We start from the raw sequence: 24,762 nt of genomic DNA on the forward strand, positions 1-24,762 counted from the left end.
AATCTTAAGGGAATCTGCTATGGGCCTCTTTAAAGTTATTGAGCGGATATTACTATTAAATTCATTTATTATAGAAAATTGGCGCTTATAATGTTTCATTTATTTTAATACACGGGGTTTGTAGAGATAGGTCTTCTTAGTTATGATTATCGAAGCATTATAGAATAGCCGAAGGTCAGTGCTCCAATTTTGATTGCCAAACGAAAATTGCTATGGATTTATATACCGTTGATTCCCTATCAGGATCTCACCCACCGACTCTCTCTGTTTGGCGTGAATTTGGATTGGTGCTTCCATAGTAGATAATTAGCTCTCTTACAAGCGAAGGTTGACCATCTGCATTTTGCAACACTATAGCTACTTCAATTACCCTTGTAGCATTATATTGTCTCTGATATAAAACTACGATTTTGTAGGCTATTATTGCGTTCGCTACTGTGCTGGCGCAGTGCACTTCAGTTATGCATCTCTAATGTTTTCAGCCATGTATCGACTTAACTCTACCATCAAATCAAGATTGCACTTGTGTTTAGCATAGTTCACTCGGCACATGTTTCATGAGGGTAAAGAATATACATTTGTGCAAATTTTCTTTTTTGGTCATTATGTGGCTGAAGGACATCTGCTCTGTGATGTATTTGACTGTTGGGACTGAAGCAGTAAAGTCCATAACCAAGAAGATGTGCAAAATCGACTTTGACGCAAACACAAGAAAACTTTTAATTGGTCGTATATTCTTATGAAACTTCGTTTTTCATCAATTTTTCAACAAAAAGGATGTTGGAATTGGATGTAATTGTTTACTTTCTGAAAACACTGAGTAACTTTTTAGGCCTGGCGGCTGGCCTGCTTTAAAGTATTAGTCTTGGTAATGTTAATATATGAGGCTTAATGGTTCGCCTTTATATGAGTCTACTTTGTTCCAATCTTCGACTGCAACATTTAAGTTGCGGCCCACATTTCCTCGAGATTTTCTTATCCATCGTGCATTAAATTCTCGAATTTGATATCTCCATCTTTGGTAATATTTTCATCGCCTCGAAAATTTCTCATCCATCTTACTTTATATTCTCGAATCTGATATTTCCGGTCTTTGCTAATATTTTCCGGATATTTCCCTGTATGCCTGTGAATTTATGTCCTAAAGAAATCTCAATTTTGAATAAAATACAGTTTCAAACTTCCAGTCTTATAGATTATCAGAGCCCTTCTTGGTTTAATATTAAGCTTGGAATTTTCCTTTGTCTTTTTATATGAGTTTTACTTCTTTTTCCCTTAGCTCTCATTTTAGCTTTAAATGGTGTTTAGAAAGTGCACTTATTTTTTCTTGTTTTACTTTTTCTTTCAAGAGCCTAGGAGTCGATCAATGCCATTCCTTAAAAATCAAGAATCTCACTCGAAAAGTGATATAAAATTGTCAACAAAATATAATGTATCTTAGAAGTTAATGGCAACTCACATTAAAATGCTCATTTCCAGAAGATATAATTTTTGTTTTGCTCCTTTTACGTTTAGAGTCTTTTCACAAAATCCTTCACCTAGCCAAGTGGTTGGCACGCTAGAATTGAAATCCTTAATCCATGAGGACGGGAGTTCGAGCACTGGTGTCGCTGATTATTTGGTTTGAAACGGCTGTGAGTGGCGTGACTCTGTAAAATCAGCCAGAGCCGACCCAGCTCTAAATGCGAACCTGGAGTAATTTGGGGAAGGTAAACAGGAAGTGTGTTTGAAACCACAGGATGGCTGGCCCCCAACCCCCCATTGCACTTCCCGTCTGAAGGGCCACAAAACGGAGATTAGTACCGCCGGTAAGGAATTTAAAGTCAAACGCCGTGCTATTTACCTTTAGTTTATTCTTAATATTTGTGTCAATTTAATTCTCGTTTTGATGTCTTTCTATCTGGATAAGCTCGTTTTGTGCGCTGCAAATCACCACAACTTTAGTTGTGAAGTCAGAAATGCCTTCTTAGGACTGTATGAAGGAAAAAGAACAAACCATCAATCATGTTTTTCAAATCAAATAAATACAATTTTTTATTTTCCTTCCGTTTATGAAGAGACTGGAGAATGAACTCTTGAATCCAAAAGTCAACTGCCTTTCAGAGGCAAAGGTTGGCACGAAGAATATGGAGATCCTAGAAGTTTTCAAGGGTTGTTTAAGTGGTGTACTTTGAGATTTTAGTATTTTAAGGTATGGGGTGGTCATAGTCCACCCCCACCCCCTAACCCTTCGATCTCAGGGGAAACAGCTCTTCGAATTTTAATTTCGTTCTGCTCGGGCTTTTACAGTTTGTTGAGTTTTATAGTTGACTTCAATCTTATTACACGTTCATTCTTTCATTGATCTTTTCACTTTTTTCCTCTTTTTACGGCATTATTATCGAATTTACGATCCTTTTAATGTTAAGACTTCGTACAATTTTGACACTTACAGGGCTGTAGGAAAAAGGTAATTATTTTTATTCCGACTCAGATAACGTTTCTTAGTGGGATGTAAGAAAATAAAGTGGTTTTAAATACAGTGCAAATGTTAGGTCAGTAGTCTCTAGTAATGGCAATAAAAAACAAAGAACAGTGTAAGCGTCCATGATAAGTGGAGTCCTATGCAACGGCGTATCCAGGATTTTTTTCGGGGGAGGAGAGAGCGGGGTAAAAAATTTTTTTAATACGTATAAAAATTTGTTTTTGTTACGTTTTTAGGAGGTCGACAATTTTTTTTGGGAGGGGGGGTCAAACCCAGTACTCAAGAATTGTGGTCATAGCGATAAGGCCGTATTCAGGGAGGGGGTCGAACCGAGCACCCTCCCCCTTCTGAATACTGCCTTATAGCTATAACCAAAATTCTTAGGAATTGTTTTCCAGTCGATTTATATTCTGGTTTGAAGCTGCTGAGAATAATCATCGGAAAAATAATGACCAGACGAAGAGTCTATTTAGGCTCTTTAAAAAATTATCAAGCGTCACCAATCTAGATTCTATAACAACTAAAGATTAATCCCAATTAATTTGAAAAAGGAATTTTCTAATAAAACTTGATGAAAATCTTGATGTTGATAAGATGAGTGATTAGAACCATGAAACATTGTTATCAAACAGTTCGTGGTAACGAACTGTAAGTAAGGAGCGACCCGGCTCAATGGTAACCGAAACTCTAGAAAACGGGTTATTGATACCAATAGATACATCAAAAGAATCAGATTTCAATGCTGATTTCAAATATATAATTTTCATCAAGTTTAGTGCTACCCATCAAAAGTTACGCACCTGAGAAAATTTGGCTGATTTTCGAAAAAAGGGGGAAAGACCCCCTAAAAGTTATAGAACCTTAATGAAAATCACACCATCATATTCAGCGTCTCAGAGAACCCTACTGTAGAGGTTTCAAGCTCCTATCTACAAAACTGTAGATTTTTACATTTTTTTCCAGAAGAAAGATCACGGATGCGTGGTTATTTGTTTGTTTGTTTGTTTTTTTTGTTTGTTTTTTTGTCCCCATGGGTGATCGTATCGACCCAGTGGTCATAGAATATCGTGGGGGGGCTCTTTCGAACGGAAATTAAAAGTTCTAGTGCACAATTTAAGTGACCAAAAAAATGGAGGGCAAATAGGCCCCCTCCCACACTCATTTTTTCCTCAGAGTCATCCGATCAAAATTTTGAGATAGCCATTTTATTCATCATGGTCGAAAATATGATAAATATGTCTTTTGGGATGACTTAATCCCCCGAAGTACCAAGATGGAGGGCTAAAAGTTATGAAATTTACAAAATGTTAAAATATTGTTTTGGTTATTGGTAATTATACAGATGTTTTCAGGTGGTTTTTTTTCTGTTTTGGGTAGGTATGGGTGGGTCGGTGGTTATATTGGAGGATCTGTTCATGAAGGAAGTTTTCATGGGGGAAGGGAAATTGCCATGAAGGGGACGCCGGACTTGCCAGTATTATTTATTGGTTATTGGGAAGTATAAAACCATTTTCAGGAAGGATTTTTTCTGGAGGGGGGGGCTAGAGGAGGGGGTTACTCTGGAGAATATTTTCGTGGAGGATGTTTCTTTGGGGTAAGGGACATTTCTATGAAGGGGGCGCCGGATTTCCAAGCATTATTTAAGAAACGATCAGAAATTAATTAAAAAAAAACAAGTTTTTTCAACTGAAATGTAAGAAGGAATATTAGAACTTAAAACGAACTGAAATTATAACGCATGTGAGGGGGTTCTCCCCCAAGTCAGTACCTCGCTCTTTACGCTACAGTTTTTTTTTAGTGCTTTCAAAAGATCTATCTATTCTAATTAAACGGCCTTTGTGATTCTGGGGTTTTTTAATAAAATTTTTTTTTAACTTTTAACGTAAAGAGCGTGGTATTGACTACGGGCAGAACCCCTTCATATAAGTAATAACATATACGTAATAAAAAAAACAATAAAAAAACAAGTGATACGGCTCAATAGTAATCGAAACTTTTAAAAACGAAATTTTGATGTCAATAAATGTATCAAAAGAATGTGTTTATAATGCTGATCCTAAATATATAAATTTTATTAAGTTTAGTATTACTCATCAAAGGCTACGAGCCTGAGAAAATTTACTCGATTTTTTAAAGAGGGGGAAACATCCCCTACAAGTGAAAGAATTTTAATGAAAATCACACCGTCAGATTCAGCGTATCAGAAAACCCTATTACATAGGTTTCAAGCTCATATCTGCAAAAATCTGCAACTTTGTATTTTTTGCCAGAAGAAAAATATACGAATATAGAAGTTAGTTACGTAAGTTAATTTGTAAAGACATCCATTTAGCAAAAGAAAAGTAAAATTTTTATACAAATAAAAGCTGCATTAACTAAAAAACGATCAGAAATTAAATAAAAAAAACAAGTTTTTTAAACTGAAAGTAAGGAGCGACATTAAAACTTAAAACGAACAGAAATTATTCCGTATATGAAAGGGGCTGTCCCCTCCTCAACGCCTCGCTCTTTACGCTAAAGTTTGACTCTGTCTCACAACTTTATTTTTTAAAACAATAAAAAACTTTAGCGTAAAGAGCGAGGCGTTGAGGAGGGGACAGCCCCTTTCATATACGGAATAATTTCTGTTCGTTTTAAGTTTTAATGTCGCTCCTTACTTTCAGTTTAAAAAACTTGTTTTTTTTATTTAATTTCTGTAAAATGTATAAATCCATACCCAATATCTTCCTATTCTTTTTGCGCTGCGGAGCCAAACTCTACTTTTGCAGCTGTCTTTTTTTTGTTTCTCTCATGGTTAGCGAAATTTCAACGAAATTTCAAAGACTCGGTAAAAAAATAAGCTGTCAACAGTTCAATTGCCTTATCTCCTGCTCGAGCCTTCAATGTTTGCGCAGGGAATTAGTAATGTAGCCCTTGGTCAAGCAAATGCTCTGGAATTCGGTGATACTGGGTGTTCTCCTTTATTCGTTTCCATTTATTAGCACACCTCTATGTTTTTCTCTTTTTTTAGGGGGGGGGGTGGCTCTTGTCTCCCCTCTCTGATTCACTAGGTTCTTGTTACAACAATATGCTTTCCTTTGGCTTTTACTTGACACACTATATAGCGGTCTGTAGCTCCGAAATGGTAAAAGATGCAAACTCAGTATTTTTCCTGGGGGTGACAATTGTGAAACGGGGCAAGGAAGTTCTAGTGCAATTTGTAAATTTTCCAGTAGTTTTTCGAAAAAATAAAGCCTATTATTTCTCGATATTGCACATGTGTCAAAATAAAATCATCCTAGCCGGGAAAGTGAGCTTTTTCAGAACGATTCTATGTTGTACTCCTGCAGAACATTAAATTATGTCTCTAAGCCGGAGACCGAAAACCCATATCTCTTCTAGATTTCTTGGAAATAATCCTGGAAAAGTCGATCACGAATGACAAATCCCGATTTTTGGGTTGTTCGTTAAAATTTCGATTTGATACCTCCTGCATTTTAATTAAGTAATGCTGTGAAAAGTATGCAAGATGACATGAACTTTCTTATATACTAAATTGCTCCGTTCGCTTCGCAATAATTTCCAAAGTTGACATGACGCATCAGGTTTTTGATATTCTAGAGTTAACTTTTCTAGTTAGAGTAGAATTTATTTCCGACACGGATGGACAGATCCTGATCTTCTAAGAGCTGGAATTGACATTGGTGTTTCAAAAATAAAAATCCTTCCGTGAGCTTTCTATTTTCAAGTATTCGTTTTGCGAATTCCCTTCATTTTATCTAAGTAAAATGCCCTAGCTTCAAAGATAAACTTTTTGGAAATCAAATAACTTTGAATACTGATGACCTTTTTATTGTCTCTTCGAAAATCTAAGCAAAATTTCTAAATATCTCACAAATTTTTGGAAAAAATATCGTTATTCTTGATTTTGGAACACAGCTCCGTTTTTTTCTAAAATTTCTCCATTTTGATGTTTATTATATTTTAGACGTTTAATACCTTAAAAAATAAGCGAGAAGACACACACTCTTCTATATCTGAAAATGAACTGGTCTCTGAGAAATAACTTCTAAAATTGTCATCGCGAATAGATTTTCTTGACACCCTAGTGGTAATTTTTTTCTAGACAAATGGGATTTTTTTCCAACGCGTATATATAGCGTCTTCTAAGGACTGGAGTTTACGCTGGTTTTCCGGAAATAAAATTCCTTCTCTGACTATTTCTATTTTGAAGTTTTGTTTTTGCGAATTTCCTTCATTTTATCAAAAGTGAAAGGTCCTGGCTTTGAACCTAAACTTTTTAGAAGTCAACTAACTCTGAATAGTGACAGAATTTGTATTATCTCTTGGAAAACATAAACCAAATTTGGTGTTTATTATATTGCAGACATTTAATACCATGACAAGTAATCTAGAAGACATGCACGCTTCTATATCCGAAAATGAGCTGTACTCTAAGAAGTAATTACTGAAGTTGTCATTGTGAATTGATTTTCTTGACATCTTAGTGGTAACGTTTTTTCTAGACAAGGTGGAATTCTTTTCCAACGCCCATAGACAGATCTTGATCTTCTAAGAACTGAAGCTTACATTGGTTTTCCAGAAATGACGTTGTTTTATGACTTTTTCTACTTTGAGCTTTTGATTCTGAGAGGTCCCTACATTTTGTCTAAGTAAAAACCCTAGTTTCAAAGCTTAAAGTTTTAGAAATTAAATAACTTTAAATACTGATAAAAATTCGTATTACCTTTTTGACAAACTAACACAAAATTTTGTATCCATCATAAATTTTTGGGAAAATAATACTGGAAATCCTGATTTCAAAACTAAACTTCTGCTTTTTTTTTTTTTCTCTCAAATTTTGGATTTTGATGTTTATTTTATTTTAGATGTTTAATGCCATGAAAAGTAAACCAGAAGACATACACTTTTCTATATACAAAAATTAACCGTACGGTAAGAAATAAAAGTTTACAAATTGAACAGTTTCGCTGAAATCCACCGCAGTAAACAGTACGCTGTCTTAATAAAGATAAAAACAAAAAAAATGTTGATACAACGTTTGACAATTACTTCATGCACAGAGAACTTCACTTCAGAACTTCACTATTTACATGTTAGCCTTGCAATTAACAGCTTACAATAATCGTGACTCTTCTGCAAACATGATACTGGAGCATACACATTTATGATCTGGAAAATATGATTGCATATGTTGCCCCAAAACTGTGGCTTATCGGTCACAGTTGCTGCAACACTCCGCAAATTTTGGCACCAGAGGTATAGTTCTTATTAAACATACCGTACACTGTGTTTGGAAGCGAATTAGATCAGTTTCTATTTTCGAGACCCTGAGTACTGGTAATATCTAAGTCATTCTGTCCTAGAGAAGCAGCACAGTTAGGTTTTCTTATTGACACTACTCTGGTTTCCTATGTCAAACCCTAATATCAACATTAAAATTTGAATTTAGTCAAGTATGGATCTCCTCTGCTCTTGACACGGCAGGTCCATTGGCACAGTTAGAACTTTTCTATCTTCTGCTCCATCTCAGGTACGACCTAGAATCGATAAATTTTGAGTAAACAGAGTAAAAACAAATTTTTTCGATTTTCTGCGGCCAAAATCCAGTAGGGAGATGCTAGAATCATAAACCTAGTATCTACGTCCCACAGAAACCAGGATGGCGAAGAAGAGAAAAAAACTAGACCTCGGAAAGCAGACTGACACCATCCTGCATCTTCATCTATTTCGCCTGTTTCGAAAATGGAAAACTACTAGTTTGGAATTTTCTCGAAAACGTGTTAATGCAGATGCTAGATTCTGGAAAAAGACGATCGTAATGCTTTCGTTTTCTTTTAGTATTAATTAAAAAGACTATTTCCACAAAATAAGTTTTTCAAAGAAAAGTAAAAAACTCCATTAAACCAAAAATGAGCAAAAATAAAATCAAATAATATACCAAGCGTGAAACTACCACAAATCAGCATCGATAAATAAATGAAACCGAATAGGAACAGAAATTACAATAAATAACCGAGTCAAACTCAAAACGAGAATAAATTAACATGGGTAGGGCTCAAAACCCCAATGAAAAAAATACAAATGAATGTGCATTATCAGTATAATATGCATATACTGATATTTAGTAATCAAAATTTTAATATTATTTGATTTATTAAAGTTATAAAAGTAAAAACATTTACATTTTTTCAGTAAAGTGCAAGTTATGTTCTGGCCTTGGGAAGGCATAGGGGTTTGAGAGGGGTGCTAGTTATCCTCCAATCACTTCTGACTATTAAAAAGGGCACAAGCCCTTCTATTTTCCAATCGAATGAGCCCTTTTTCAAGTTTCTACAACATCACTACCTATAAAAACCTTATATGCCCCCAGGGCATAACTTACAACCCTTGCCCCGAGGGCTCTGAGGGGTTTATCCTCCTCAAAGATCTTATTTCCAAAACTTTTAAATACGTTGAACAAAACGGTTATCTAAAAATTTTGATTGATGTGTTTGGGGAAAAAGTGGGCGTGAGAGGGGGGTTACTTGCCCTCAAATCACTTCCAACTATTAAAAAGGACACTATCCCTTTGAATTTCCAATCAAATGAGCCCTTTTTTAAATTTCTACGACAAAGCTTTCAATAAAAACCTTTTATGCCCCCAGGGCATAACTTACGACCCTTGCCCTGAGGGCTGTGGGGGACGTTTCATCCTCAAAGATATAATTTCTGGACCTTCCAACTACTTTGAACAATGGCTATCTCAAAATTTTAATTGAATGTGTTTGGATAAATGGTGGGCTTGGAAGGGGCATTAGTTGCCTTCCAATCACTTTCGACTATTAAAAAGGGCACTGACCATTTCAATTTCCAAGCATATCATCCTTTTTTGAAGTTTCTGCGACAACAATTTCTAAAAAAACCTTATGTACCCCCCGGGCATAACTTACAACCCTTTCCCTGAGGGATGTGGGGGGGGGGGGAGTCGTCATCCTCAAAGACCTAATTTCCAGAACTCTCAACTACGGTGAACAAAATGGCTATCTCAAAATTTTGATTGGATATGTTTGGGGAAAAGGTGGGCGTGAGAGGAGGGTTAGTTGCCCTCCAATCACTTTCGACTATTAAAAAGGGCACTAACACTTTGAATTTCGAATCGAATGAGCCTGTTTTGAAGTTTCTACGGCAAAACTTTATATAAAAACCTTATATGCACCCAGGGCATAAGTTACAACCCTTGCCCTGTGGGCTCTGGGGGAGTGTCCTCCTCAAAAACATAGTTTCTATTTGGAAATCAACTACGCTGAACAAAATGGCTATTTCAAAATTTTGATTGGACGTCTTTGGGGAAATGATGGGCGTGGAAGGGGTGTTAGTTTTCTTCCAATCACTTTCGACAATTTAAAAAGGGCACAAGCCACTCCAATTTTCAATCGAATGAACCCTTTTTGAAGCTTCTAAGACAACTCCTTCGATACGAAGTGCCCTGGTCTAAAGGAAAAACATAATTATAATAAATGATACCTGTACATTGGCCAACATCGTTCTTTACTTAGGCAGCGCTACTGCGCTGCCCATGATTGTGATCGGTGAAAATTTTTCGAGTATGGGGATCGTGAAACAGAACAGACAATTTTCTCTGAAGTCAGAATCATTTACAGTAGTGTTTTCAGAAAAAAGTAACCAGCATAGAAATCATTTATTTTTTTTGATGAAATATATAAACGATGAAGTTCATTCTATATATACCCCTATGATTAAGCCTAGACTACAATTATTTAAATATAGAGTAATCAAATGTAGAAAAAACGGGATAAATTATGACAAAAAAGAGACGGTGGGTAACTGAAAGGGTACGGGTGCATTATATATAACACAGCGCTATACACGAAAGAAGACAAGTTTGGTTAATGGTAATGAAATAAAATAAAATAGGATGAAAATATAATAATTTAGAAACAAATTTGGGCTATATATTTGCACATAAGGGGGGGGGGGTACAGCATAGCATATATTAAATACGTAACCTGACCTAGGTACCTTCCCTCCCCCTCCCCTAAACTACAAAAAACAACAGTTTAAATATTGTATTTTAAACAACAGTTTAAAAATATTGTGCTTTGCAAGCCGTTATTGGATTGCAAAACCCGTTTATCTGGTTTTTCCTTGTACAGTCTATAGCGCTGTGTTACATATAATGCACCAGTACCACTGAAAGATTTAGCTTCATACAATAAGAGAATATTTTGATAAAAAAAAAATGAATGAAAAAGTAAACGTTTATTGAGTAAATTGATTTTAAGATGAGGATTGAAGGTTGTGAAATGAAAACTATACAACTAAACTTCTGTGTACAAACTGGCTGTCAGTAAGGCTCTTATTGGGAAACATTGGATAAACCTATTGCTGATAATTCACATCAATACACGAATTTGTTGAAATTCTATATATCAACGTTAACATTATACAGTATCAAACTTTAGTTTGTCACGGAAGATTCACATTCTTAGATTCTTCCTAATGATATTGTTATCTTTATGTAATAGTAAAAATAACACGATCTGATGTGCTGGCAATGCTTTCTACAAATGACGCTACTTTAATGGATGATGGATTTAACATTCTAACGTGTACAATGTCCTTCTAATGAGAAAATATCAAATCCATCAAAAATACTGGTATAACAATATATGCGAAGAATTTATTAGGGTTTTCTGACGACTTCTCAATGTGTTTTGACTCCAAGACAACACACAATCACTTGATTCGTATATGAATTAAGTTATATTGATTATATGAAGTTAATAATAAAACAAATCTTTAAGCTCTTTTACAACTGGAATTCGAGCTGGTCCCTAAGCTTGAATTGTTAAAACAGTGAGAAAAAATACTTTTAACCATACCTTTTCAAACGATATTACAAAACAAAACCCAAAAATTGACATTGTTGGTTTATTTTTCTTATTACACTATTATTGGTTTCTTGAATTTTACTGCGATGTTAGTCGATGATTTAGAGGTGTTTCAAATAAAATAGTTATTTAAAAAGAATTGTGGTATAATTATTTAATCTGGAAGTCACGATACTTTTAAAGTAGATTTGTGCATTTAATATTGATTTCTATAAAACTTTAACTAAACCCCTTTACAAGAAAAGTGATAAGATTGAGTGTGGTAACTACAGAGGTATTAGCTTGGTTTCTGTAGTGAGCAAATTACTTGGCAAAAAGATACTTATTAAACTAAGAGATGCTGTATCTAAAGTTTTAATAAAAGAACAGTGCGGTGCAAATAGGGGGGAGGATACGTCGACCAATTTTTCACTCTTAGATTAATAATTGAGATGTGTCTGAATCATCAGGCCCCGTTAGTCGTTAATTTCGTAGCTTATTAACAAGCATTTAAATCAAGAGATAGAACATCTATAGTGAAGATCCTATTCTTGTATGTTAAAAAAAAGCAAGAAAGAGAACAAATCAATGCTACTCATGTAAAAAGGTGGTTTTCCTTGATATTCGAGCGAGGGGGCTATATGTTTCCTGTGTTGTGTTGTCGGCAGTTGCAATTTGAATGGTGTACTTTTTGTTTCAATTTGACGCCCTTTTCCAGGATTTTCAGGCTATTATTCGAAATTTCCATAAATTAGTTTTCAAATTAACATTGTCTATTTAGTTGAATTGAGATATTGTCAGCATTCCTAAATTAGCAACAAATGACATTCTCATTAGCCAATTGTTTTTAAAGCGCGTTTTTAAAGTTCTGATTACTATGAACCGTGGTTAGTTCTTTGCTAGATTGCACCTATTGCTGCAACCATGATACCAAATAAGTATATTAAAGTGATTAGTGCTATAAACGAGAACAATATTGCGGCGGTTAAGGTAGGAAATGAGATAATAGTTGGTTTGGTGTTGATCAGAAGTAACCCCGTTTATATGGGTTATTTTCATGGACTTTGTACTAAGGACCATGTGAAAGGCCATGGGAGAGTATCGAATCAAATGGGCAAGTGAAACTGTCCTAGTCTTAGATTATGCAGATAACATGAGTGTCATGGATAAAAATGTTAGCAAAATGCATGAGCTTTTGGAGGTTTTAAGTATTCAGGGTACAAGAAAAGGTCTGAAAATTAATCATAAGAAAACCAAGTCACTTCGATTAGGAATAAATGCATGTGAAGAAGTAATGTTTGGTAACAAAAAGATCGATCAAGTGAATAGCATCACTTCAATTGTTAGTAAAGATAGTGGAAACAATAAAGAAATGAAAAAAAAACAGAATAGACAAGGCCCAGGGTCTTTTCACAGTTGAAAAGGATCTAGAAGGATAGGAAGGCAAGTCTGTAAACCAAGATCACAATATTGGAAGCTACGGTAATACCAGTGCTCAAGTATGGCTCTTAAACTTGGGCGATTTGAAAGCCAGAGGGACATTTGCTAAATATTTTCCAGATGAATTGTCTACGGATAGTTGTAGGTACCCGGTTGACTGGCCCTATGCCAAACAACAAGCTGTACGAAAAATGTTATTCTATCCCACGTTCTGGGGCATTCTGGGGCTATAATGAAGGAAAGATCGAGATGACTAGGACACGTTTTACGATGAAAGATGGCAGGTTGGCGAGGATTGTTTTTTTTCCCATTAATCAGGGGCCAAAGGAAAAACAGTTCTTCCCTGAATGGGGTGGGAAGAAGTCACAGAGAAGGATTTAAAGGAAACTGGAACTTCTTGGGAGGGGTAAAGAGTAAAACTTTGACCTGAGTGTGGTGGAAGAGGAGGGTGAGTAGCTGGGTTGGTCTCAGGTGGCTTGATGCTGCAATGAGCTGTGAATACTAGTAGTAGTATTGAATCCAAGTTTATCAATTATAAGGCCTTCAGAAAGTGGAATGAACATAACTTTGTCTGAATCAATATGGGAGGATTGTTACCAAGCAGTTTAATGATGAACTGTTAGTAAAGAGCTACTCCTATAAATAGTAATCGAAACTAAAAAAATAACACACTAAAAATTAACCATGTATTTATTGAAGGATTCTTCTTTCCATGATAATTTCAAGTTTAAATCCAATGATTTTGAAGTTACCCATAGAAAGTTATTAACAAAAAAAAAATATGCATAATTTTAGGACGAATGGAAAACGCCTCCAAAGAGATCTGGAATACAATTACGCTGTCACGTTCGGCACGTTTAAGAGCCAAGAGATTTAAAGCCGTATCTAAAATCAATAATTTTTTTTCTTATGGAAGTAAAGAGCAAAGTTAAAACTTAAAAAGAAACAAATTATTGTTTCTTAGTTTATCCAACATGTATCTACAAGATCGGAGAAAAGCTTTTTTTGTTCCTGTTTAGTTGTATTTTGAGCGAGCTCACCCCGCTGCAACCCTAAAGACTTATGACCAAAGTTTTGACACAACCATTTGGTTCAAAATTGTCGAAAGACTCTACAAGTGATTCTCTGGGTATAGAAATGACCTTTACAGCCGCTTTGACAAGGACCACAAATTATGCAGGCTACCCAAATGTTTACACATAGATTTTATAATGGAAGAAAGGGTATGCTTGGTACTGGGTATCCAAATACCTCGACACTTTCACGATCAGTCTCGGGGCCAATCATACATTTCATTTCAAGTGTGTGGGGAGGGGGGTCTTAGGCAGCCTGGAAAAGTGAAAAAACTTTGTGTCCCTGGCTTTATTGGGCCTTTCAACTATGATGAACAAAATAGCTATCTCAAAATTTTGATCGGATGATTTTGGGAAAAAGGGGTGGGGAGGGCGCCTAGTTGCCCTCCAATCTTGTTGGTTGTTTAAAAAGAGTTCTAGAACTTTTCATTTCTGTTTGAATGAGCCCTCTCTGGATATTCTAGGACCACTGGGTCGATACGATCACCCCTGGGGGGGGGGAAATAAGCACACATCCGTGATCTTTTTTCCAGCAAAAATAGAAAATTCCGCATTTTTGCAGATAGGAGATTGAAAGCTCTGTAACAAGGTTCTCTGATACGCTGAATCTGACCGTGTGATTTTCATTAAGATTCTTTGACTTTTAAAGGGTGTTTCACCCTTTCTGGAAAATCAGGCACATTTTCTCAGGCTCGTAACCTATGATGCGTAACATTAAATTTAATGAAACTTACATATTTGGAATCAGCATAATTCTTTTGATATATCTATCGATATCAAAATCCATATTTTAGAGTTTTGGTCACTATTGAGCCTCGTCGCTCCTTACTTACAGTTCGTTACCACGAACTGTTTGAAATGGTTGACTCATATTCGTCTCTATTGAAGGTGGTAGCAGGGTGGCGGCAGGTTGTCTTCAGCCCTATATAAGGACAAAAATTATGCAGATTTTCAATCTTATTGATTGACATCCCCTCTATCCACCTAAAATAAATGCTTTTACGTGTAGAAGGCTTAGGGGGCATTAGTCCCACTCCTATTTGTGGTAATTTCTGTTTGTTTTATCTTGATTGGTTTTTGTACTGTCTGGTCGTTTTTGGGTCTCACTTATTTATTCATTGGTAAATGTTTTACTTCATATAGAAAAAAAAGTGTTAGTAGAACAGAAAATGGGCCGGCATGCAGAGTACTCAACTAAATATATAAGAAAGGTAAAATTGTAGTTTCTTCCCAGAAAACTTAAAGGTAGTGTTTTGCCATAATGGTATTGTGTTCGATACTATGGCTGTATTTAAAAAAAAGGTTTATCAATGAAAGTAAAAAACAACATTAAAACTTAAAATGAACTGAAATTACTCCGTTTGCAAGGGAACTGACCCCTTACTGAGCTCCCGCTCTTTACGCTATAGTTTACTATGGCTATATATGCTTCTTGTTATTACAGATCGACTGGAACTTCAATCCAACTTCTCTGGAGGAAAAATGCATATATAAGTGTATCTATGTACATTCTTCCTAATAAAGGGAGATCGGAGGTCAAATCCTTAATATCTCTAATATTCCTTCAACTTATAAGAAAAAATAGAAATCTCACATTTCGCAGATAGGACTATCATATATGATGAATTGCATTACAGATTTTCGTCAAGATCGCACCCTTTTTTACGGGAGTTTAATTCCTTTTTCTAAAAAATGTAAATTTTTTATATGCTAATAGCAATGATGCGCAGCTTTAAAATTAACACATTAAGCATATTGAAAATGAGCATTAATAATAGATTTTGTTGTTGCATATAACCAAATTTATATAAACAAAATTTCGTTGCTTACAGTCTCGGCTTCTATTGACGTCTCTTTACTTACAGTTTATTACTGTGAGGTGTTTGATCCAACATTCTCTTAAATATGAAGGACCCTACTACCCCCTCCTTCAACCCATATTTTCTTATCTTCAAGTTTAATATTTTTATAACAATGCCTCGAACATGGTAATCAGCCCTGAAACAAACACGCCCCTTCAAATATTTTATTAGGAGTGGGAATTTGGAAAATCCAAAATTAACCATATGATCATAATTTTTACGGGTTTCAAGGCGAGTTCTTTGAACAAATCCTTTTTATAGAGATATTATCCATGGAACCCGGCAGGGGGAGATGGGGCAACGCCCCCGAGAAACAAGAAAACATTAAACAATAGATATGAATAAAAACTGAAAAATAATCTCGATAAAAAAAAATGCTTCTGACGGTACTAGTCCCCACCCCCGAGAGATTTCCTGGCGGTGCTCATGATTTACCTCTCCACCACTCCACTGATTGTGCCAGTAAGCAAATAAATTTAATCTATTGGTTTTTCACTGGAAAAAAGTGTCTGCAGTAAGAGGGTATCACGATGCAACAGTCATATAATAGGCATAGTTCAAAATTTTCCCCTGAAATCAAGGTGGACTAGAGATTAATTTCTACAACCCTTTTCCCCAGACCTTCTTCTGTATTTACCATAAGTCTTACAGAGAGTTAGAATGTTTTGTCATAAAAACGTGCTTTTTGAGGCTTCAAGCACATTCCCTCCACCAATTTGAATTTTCATTTGGTGGTATTTTGGGAACCATTGGGCCAAAATTGTTGTTTTACGTTTCAAAATGCCAGAAAAGGCTACTTTACTGTGGTATTATTTTTTGATAACTGAAAATGCCACTAGAAATTTAAAGTCCCTTTCTAATGAGACTTCTCCAGATATTCTAGAACCGGATGGTTTGATTGACCATCCCTGAAAAATAAACAGAACGCATCCGCGAACAGTCTTCTTGGAAAAAATGCAAAATTTCACAGTTTTGTAGTTAGGGACTTGAAACCCCTGTATAGGGCTCTCTGATATGTCGAATTTGGTGATGTAATATTCATCAATGTCAATCGCCTTTTTGGGGTGTTTCCCCCCTTTTTTGAAAATCAGGCAGATTTTATCACTCTCGTAACTTTTGGTGGGTGGTTTTAAGCTTGATGAATTTATAAATTTGGAAGCACCATAAAAACCCAAAAAAAACTCCCTTTTTAGAGCGTTTGTTGCTATTGACATTCCTTACAATTTATTACCACGAAATGTTTGAAGATAAATTGTCCCAGTGAATGGACATAAATATCCAGAAGAATATTTAAATGAGACTTTAAGACTTCACTAATAGACCTAAAGATTATGCTAATTCTTTCCAGAAACATGGGTGCCGCCAGAGTATACTATCAAACGTATGAAATGTGTAAATACTAAATTCGAAAAGAAAAACATCATTACGACTGATTATAATATGAATTTGCTCACTCTTGGCTTGGCGTCGTAGCGAATGGAGAAATTTATGTGTAAAAATGAGGTGGGAGTTTATTGTATTAAGTTAAAGATTAAAAACTGAACGAACATCAGTGCTTCTGTACTATTTTGTTTGGCAAACAATATATAGATTCTATTCTATTTTTTGACGAATATTCCTTAAACTGATTGAAAGGGCGAAAGGAATTGACCGATTGGAACCATAGAAGTAATGGTAGCCCAGACCGTATTTTGTTCATATTTTTTCATGCATGAATAAACCTCTGCCTGGTAGTATAGCCTCTGAAACTGCGAGCCTAAGCACCTTTAAATAGCTTTTCGATAGTTCTAAAATGAGTGGCCATCTCAGAATTTTGAGTTGAGAGTAATTCTGTGCTAGTGGAGCCAAAAGTAGTCTTTTTTGGCAGAAAATGTCAGGAAGCCTCACGTTGCTGCAGTGCGAACTCTTTCATTACTTTAAATAGGCACTAGAATTGCACTTTAGTTTGAATAGGCCATTTTTCGATGTTTTAAGACTACGGGCTCGAAACAATCGTCCCTGTGAATACAATAAAATGTGTTCGTGTCCATAATTTCCAGGAAAATATCTTTAGGATGAAATAAACCCTTCTCGCGACAAAATTTGCAGTTTTGTCGATAGGAGCAGAAAAAGTCCGCTTTAGGGTTCCTGGACATGTTAACACCTCTTATTTTCTGAGAGGATTATCTGCTGAAAAAACCGGTTTTTGGTTATATTGACTGTCAGGCTGTTTAATTGAACTATTTGTACTATTTCATTTGGATTGAATTATTTCATTTGGATAATTAGAAGCCGTTTATTCGAAAGTGGGGGGACTTAAAAAAAAAACCTTGCGGGTAAGTCTTTGTTTGGTGACTTTACATTTAGATTTGATTACGCTTGGACCTACGATGGCTGAAAGTGAAAAAATTATTTTGAATCCGTTACTGAATTGTGTTACGACAGCCCTTACAGATGGAATAAAATTGGACTGTATAGTAAAAGCGAGTGTTGTTGTCTATGCACACGAAAATGTTATAAATGCAAAGCGAAACCTTTATACTGAGGTGAATATTACGAATCGTCTTGTGACCTACTCTAAAGATGAAGACAATATCATTGAAATGTGCAAACTTCTAGTTGCAGCTGCGAAAAGTAATGTGAGCATGCCAAAATTTGTCATCTTTAACCCCTGCTCGGTTCCGGTCATCGGAGGTGCGGTGAATGCAACAGTTACTGCCAAAGTAAATGAATTCTCTCGGAAGCTTGATAATTTTTTAGCTACCCAGTCCGCTCCAGCCGTCAGTATTTTCCCAAGCAGTCATAGTGCACCTGAAACGTCCAAGCCCAAAGATTCTACCTATTCTGTTGTCTTGAAAAATTCCCCCAAGGAGCTCAATGGCCCAAATGACCGGAAAGCTTTCATAGACAGATAGACAGTTTCTGTGAAAATGCTAATGACATTAGCGAACTTCGAAAATCTGCAAACGAATGGAAGCTTGTGGTCAGGTCGAAAGCTGCAGCAGCGAAAATCGCTGAGAAAGTGAAACCTTCCAAGCCCGATCTCAAAATTGCTGTTCGAGAACCCCTGCACATAGCTGTGCTTCGAAATGTCCCTGAGGATATAAACTGTGACGGACTAAAAAATCTAATCCCGAATAGTACGAAGACTGAACAATGTGGAAAATCCCGTTCTTTCAAAGTGTATTTTGACACTATCAGTGAGCTCCAACAATTTCTGAGTTGTTTCGGTGATTATCGGCTACGAACGTCTACCTGCTGATCCGTTTAAGTTCTTGCCAAGACGATGATATAACTGTCACAAAATCGGTCACCTCGCTTCCCTGTTTTACGGCTGAACCTTTATGCTCTAGATGTGCCTCAAATGAATATCGTTCTACGCGAGATGAACCGTGCAGACAGCCAACATTCTGCGTTGAATACAAAATCGGCAGTCACACGTGTTACAGTGTAAAATGTCCCTCAAACAGTAATCCACAAAATAAATGACATCTGAAGCTTCTGCAGTTAAATGTTTATCGTGGAACATTAATGGCTCGTTCGCGAATAAAATTCCGATCTTAGATGTTGTATTTGAGCAAAATGAAGTTGTCTGTTTACAAGAATATTTCATCACAAGCCGCAGTAAAAGTATTCTTAGTTTTAATAGTTCAGTATCGGTTTATTCAGTTTCAGCGAAGCAGCTAAGTGGAAAAGGGCGACCCTCCGGTGGTATTGCCACTTTCGTTCGTTCGACTCTAAGATCTAGTGTATTTGAAGTCAATGATAATTTTCTGGCGATTCGTGTTGAGGGCTGTGTTTTTATTAATGTATATTTGCCTACAAACTACCATGATGAGCGTTCGGAGCGTGCTTTTATTTATTCTAGTGATAAACTCGGCCAGTGTATTAACCGTATTAGATCCTTAAGCCTTCAATGCATATTAGTTGGTGACTTCAATTGACTTCCGATTTGAATGAACCGCTCTTATCTAGGTCTTTACGTTCTACGTTGTTGCTTAGTATTTTTGGAGACCAGTTTGATCTCAAGTGCAAAGATTTAAATTTTACAAACGTACACACCTTAATGTCTACATTAGATCTCGATCACGTCGTTGCGTCTGCAAATCTCAGGATTTCGCCTGTCAAGGTTGTGCTTGATTTTCAACTATCTGATCACTTACCAATACAGTTTTCAGCCAAGATTCCTTGCCACAGCTCAGATACATAAACACAAACAACTTCAAAAACACCTCCTAGGTCTCGCCGTGATTGGCGTAAAACTAACCCTGTTTTATTTCAAGAAGAAGCTGCCAGAGTCCTTAGTAAGATCTTTGTCCCTTTCCATCTTCTCTCTAGATTAACTGCTCTTTCAAAGGAGGAAACACAACTATCAGTCGATATTTATTGCGCAGGATTGGCCATGCCCTTCGCTGTGCTGAAAAAGCTGCCGTCCCTCTAAGTAGACCCCGTCATCCTACCCTTTATGGCTGGTCTGAAAATCCAGAGTTAGTGGATACCCATTCTAAGTATTAATTTTGGCTTCAACCTCGGATTTCTTGTGGACGACCCCGTTCGGGGGTAGTCAATTCAATCCGCCTGCTCACAAAAAGAAAATTTGCGAAGGATCTAAAAGCTCACAGAAAAAAGATGATTGATATCGAATCTACACGGGTCAAAATTAATCTTTCTCTCCTTTGGCGTTTTCTGTACTCTAAAAGCGTTGAGTCTTTGTCCGCATCTGCTATCCCTGATTCTGAATGGTACGCTTACTATGGGTCAGAATTTTTGCCTCCTGACCCAGCCCTCAACGAAAGATATGAAGCTGAGTTGGACGACTTCTTAGATAGTTGTCCTCAGGGTGATTATGTCGTAGCAGAGGGAGCTGTATGCAATGCCATCTCTCACCTAAAACCTAAACAATCTGTCGGGATTGACGGGATCAGCGCACTCCATCTAAAAAGTGGTGGGCCCGCTCTCATTAGTCATGTAACTCTCCTGATGCAGATTATCCTCAATCAGGGTATTGTCCCAACCACTTTCTCAATTGGAGATCTTACGCTAGTTCCTAAAAAAGGAAAAGTTACCATGCAATGCTCCTCTTTCCGTCCAATCACGATTGCTACTTCTCTTCGCAAGTTATTTGAACTTTTGTTCGTAGATGAGTTTCAGAATCTGTATTGCCGTCCACCAAGATCATTGAGTTTCTTACATAACATTGTTTATTTTGAAGTGATTTGTGTCGTTGCAAAGGAACTCAAAAATTCAAACAAGTCAAGGAATGTCCTAGAAATAAGTGGTATACGCAGGCAGAGAGTAATTAATTCTTTGATGCACGCACTTATGTTGCTAAATTCAGTTAAAAGTGGAGTGAACTCAAATATCATCTGGGCTTTCCGTGATCTTTACTCTCGCCTTCGCGTGCGACTCAAGCTCCCTCCCGATAAAGGCCTTCCACCAGCCCCAAGGTCAGCTTTGATACCAGTCCGTAAAGGGGCCCGTCAGGGGGCAGTTTTATCCCCCAAGTTCTTCAACAACTACATTATTGAGCCTCAAGACAGCTGTCCTTCATCATGCATTCTCAGTTCCATTGACATCTCTCTAGTATGCTATGCTGATGACACGCTGAATCTCAGCCGGACGCTTAACCGCCTTTCAGAAATATTCTCATGTCTGCAGTCCAATTACGAGAAATTCGGTCTGAGATTTAACTCCCAAGAGTCGAAAGTCCTGCTTTAGAATTGGAAGAATGACCCTCCTACTAATATCACACTAGGTGATTGCTCAGTAAAACCAGTTGATAAAATAGTATATCTGAAGCTACCAATAGGTGACTCATCACAGCATACCAGCTCCCTCCTGAACTCACATCTTGAATGGCGAATTTCCAGCTACTCTGCTTTCATCGCTAAATCGACTCTGAGATTTAGCCGTCCATTACTGGCAAGTATTTACAATGCTACCGCTCTGCCACATATATTATATGTGACCCCTTTCTGGAAATTCTTGGCAAACCGTGAAAAGTCTAAAATACGCTCTTTATTTTTCCGTTTTGCAAAGTACCTACTAAAATTGCCACCTTGGACAAAAAAAAGTTTTCTGATTCGGCGCTACAATCTAGCGGACCCAAATCTAGCTGTTGAGACACTTATTAGCCGGCAAAAAATAAAACCAGCAATTTTACAGCATGAGTGGGCAAGTCTGCTTGTTTAATTTTCCTTCTTTTTTCCCTTTTTTTTCTTTTTTTTCTGCTTTCAGAAGTTGTTGTTCTTGTTGTTATTTTCGAAGAAGTTGTTGTTTCTGTTGTAATCTTTGAGTATGTTATCTTTCTGTTTCCTCTTTTCGTACTATTTTGTATACTATTTAAGAAGTTGTTCTTTTGTTGTTATTTTTTAGTATATTTTCTTTTTGTTTCCTCTTTTCGGATTTTTGTATACTCTATCATTGTACATTTATTGTATACGACGGGTTTTCAATGTATTATTATTATTATTATATAATAGAGTAATTTCCGTCAAGACCGGCCTCCTTATTGGTTGCGTTAATCGCATTTTAAAAAGTACCCAAATTTGGTATTGCTAATACTTTTGATGGCTAACTTTTAAAGTATGAAAGTATGTATGCATTTCACATATTTTAAATCAGAGTGAAAAGCAGATTATTTGATTTATTTATTGTTCTCAAAATTCAATTTCTTAGAGTCTTCTTGTAGCCTAATGAGCTCTTTATTTACTTTTCATCACTCTGAACGGTTCAGTATCATTTTTAAATTTTAAGAATGTAGTTTTATCTTTACTGGAAAAAGAACCACTCAAAATAATACAACGTCCTTTGATTTTTCACTATAAAAGGAAACAAATAAGTAAGGAAACGTTTTAAGGAGCAATTTATTTTGGGTGAAAACCGCCCTCAAAATGATATGGGGAAAAGTTGGTTCCATTGAACAGACTTTAAAAAAATCTACGTGATCGACAAATACTTGCTTTTTTTGTATAGGGTTCTGACTAAATTTAAAGTAATTAAACCCCCATAGGAATAGTCGGAAGGACCATGGCCGAATTTTCTAATTCTTGTCCATCAAAGTATCAAAACTCGAGTCTTATGTGCCTTACGTTTGTCCTCTGTTGTAATGATGGGCATAAATACTTTTCTGGTTTAATAGATATAGTATATAAGCTATGGAGATAAACGAGGAGAAAACAAAAGGAGAATTCCTCTAAGATTGTTTGTCCGGCAAATTGTGGAAATAATTCTTATTAATCAAGTTCCGGAAACGAGAACTGATTGAAATGCAGTTTCAATTAAGGCGAAACTAAGGAAATGGGACCCTGCTTGAGCTTGACTCGTATTTATGTTTACACATTTGTTCTAACCATCGAGCACATGGAATAAAAAAAAACAAAAAACATATAGACAAGCATTAGAAATAAAAGTAAAGCTTTTATGCTTAAATCATTTCAACGAAAATTTATGTCATGTGCAATAAAATTAAAGACATCTTTGACGATAATTAGTTGAAAAACAAATTTCTCTTATGGAAGTAAAGAGCGTAGTTGAAACTTAAATCGAACAACAATTCGCAGATTACCCAAGATATACCTGCAAAACTAGCTCAAATGAACTTACCCATAACATTTTTAAATATTTGATGAACTCTAAAATCTAGCTCTTTACTGAAAACTGAGCTTGCTTGAGGTTTTTAGAAAATTTTAACTGCATTCACAAAGTTATCAATATCATGGCCTGCAAGAGGCTATTGAAAGACTTCTAAATTAACCTTGTATTTCTGCAGAATTCTTAAGGAATTTTCTGCTCCTAAGAGAACATCCTGCTTTTGAAGGGCTGGTTTTGTGTTTAAAAAAAATTATTTCATCAAAAAAGTGTCAGTTTTTCTTAGTAATGTAAAATACTGGAATTCTGTTGTGTTTATGGTCTTTCAGGGAGAGGGAACAGCAGAAATCTTTTCTTGTTCATCCTGACTTTTGAAAGCTGTCCAACGTCTTTCTTTTGCATATTACTTATTTATTATATAAATGCTGAATTTCTTCAAATATCAACTAAAAAAAGACATTTTCCAAAAAATAAACAGCGAAAAAATAAAAAAAACAAAAATAAAAAAAATAAAATAATATAATTTAAATTGAAAACGAACAGAAAGTACTAGGAATCAATAAACAAAACCTGAACCAAATACAAATTAAAACAAATAATCAGTTCAAACATAAAATGAACATAGTTTACTACAAACAATAGTGAGGCTGCAGATCCATCAAGCCCCCTATAGTCTAGGACCGTTGTGCTTCAAAATTTCTGGATTGATTTACTTGGGAATGATCACTTCAGATTGGTAATTAACCTGGTAGCTTGCCAGAGAAATGACTAAAAAGTAGAAAAATTTAAGATTCACTTAAAATTCAGTAGGATTGTGCATAGTGTCAAGAATATTTTCCGCAAGAATGATTAATCACTGACCTTTAGGCAGTCCAGGCGCAAACATGCTTCCGACTTTAGTAGTTCAGGGAGTCCCCAACTTTTGAAACTTTTAGGCCTAGTAGTGCTTCGATTTTAAAACCCGCGCCATTTAAAACTTCTCGGGGAAAACGTCTAGACTGTAACTGTGCCCAACAAATTTTAGTCAGACATTGTACTTTGATACGGAAGGTATGCCAGGCTAGAAAGTAGTATATGATCCTGAATGTCACTCCCCTCGTTGAATTGGTCCAGAATTCTTGTCCCATGAGTTTCAAATTGATCTTAACAGGTTCTTATAAAGATTGTCCCTTCAATCATATAGAATGAAAATTCTTGCATGAATCCTGTTCAAACAGGAAGCCAAATTCCTAATTTTCCGCCAACACATACATGCTCGGGAAGTATCAGAGGGGGTACGGGCACAATTCGGTATTTCATTTAACCATTATTCTAGAATTTATACAATTATTCTTCAACTTGTACAAAAATTTTTCAATTTGAATGATTATTCTTCAATTTAAACAATATTCTTCTATTTAAATAATTATTCTTCGATTTATACCATTATTTTTCCTATTTAAACCAGTAACAAGGGACCAAGCTTCGATCAGTGAAGCGAA

At 36.0% G+C, this 24,762-nt stretch overlaps 1 protein-coding gene and 1 long non-coding RNA gene across 2 annotated transcripts in view; one reads left to right on the forward strand and one right to left on the reverse strand.

The window, feature by feature from the left end:
* Positions 1-24,762, forward strand: part of LOC148955377 (neuropeptides capa receptor-like) — a 195,910-nt gene that overhangs the window by 46,749 nt on the left and 124,399 nt on the right. The window lies entirely within an intron of this gene.
* LOC148955378 (uncharacterized) lies at positions 7,298-24,027 on the reverse strand. Its single transcript, XR_016143721.1, has 3 exons — positions 23,912-24,027; positions 14,585-14,772; positions 7,298-8,004 (listed from the first exon to the last, which is right to left on the reverse strand). It is a non-coding gene; the product is annotated as an uncharacterized LOC148955378 (long non-coding RNA).

The sequence above is a fragment of the Artemia sp. Qi Xiang Cuo genome, chromosome 2, assembly GCF_049724085.1.
Source record: "Artemia sp. Qi Xiang Cuo chromosome 2, ASM4972408v1, whole genome shotgun sequence".
NCBI lineage: Eukaryota > Metazoa > Arthropoda > Branchiopoda > Anostraca > Artemiidae > Artemia > Artemia sp. Qi Xiang Cuo.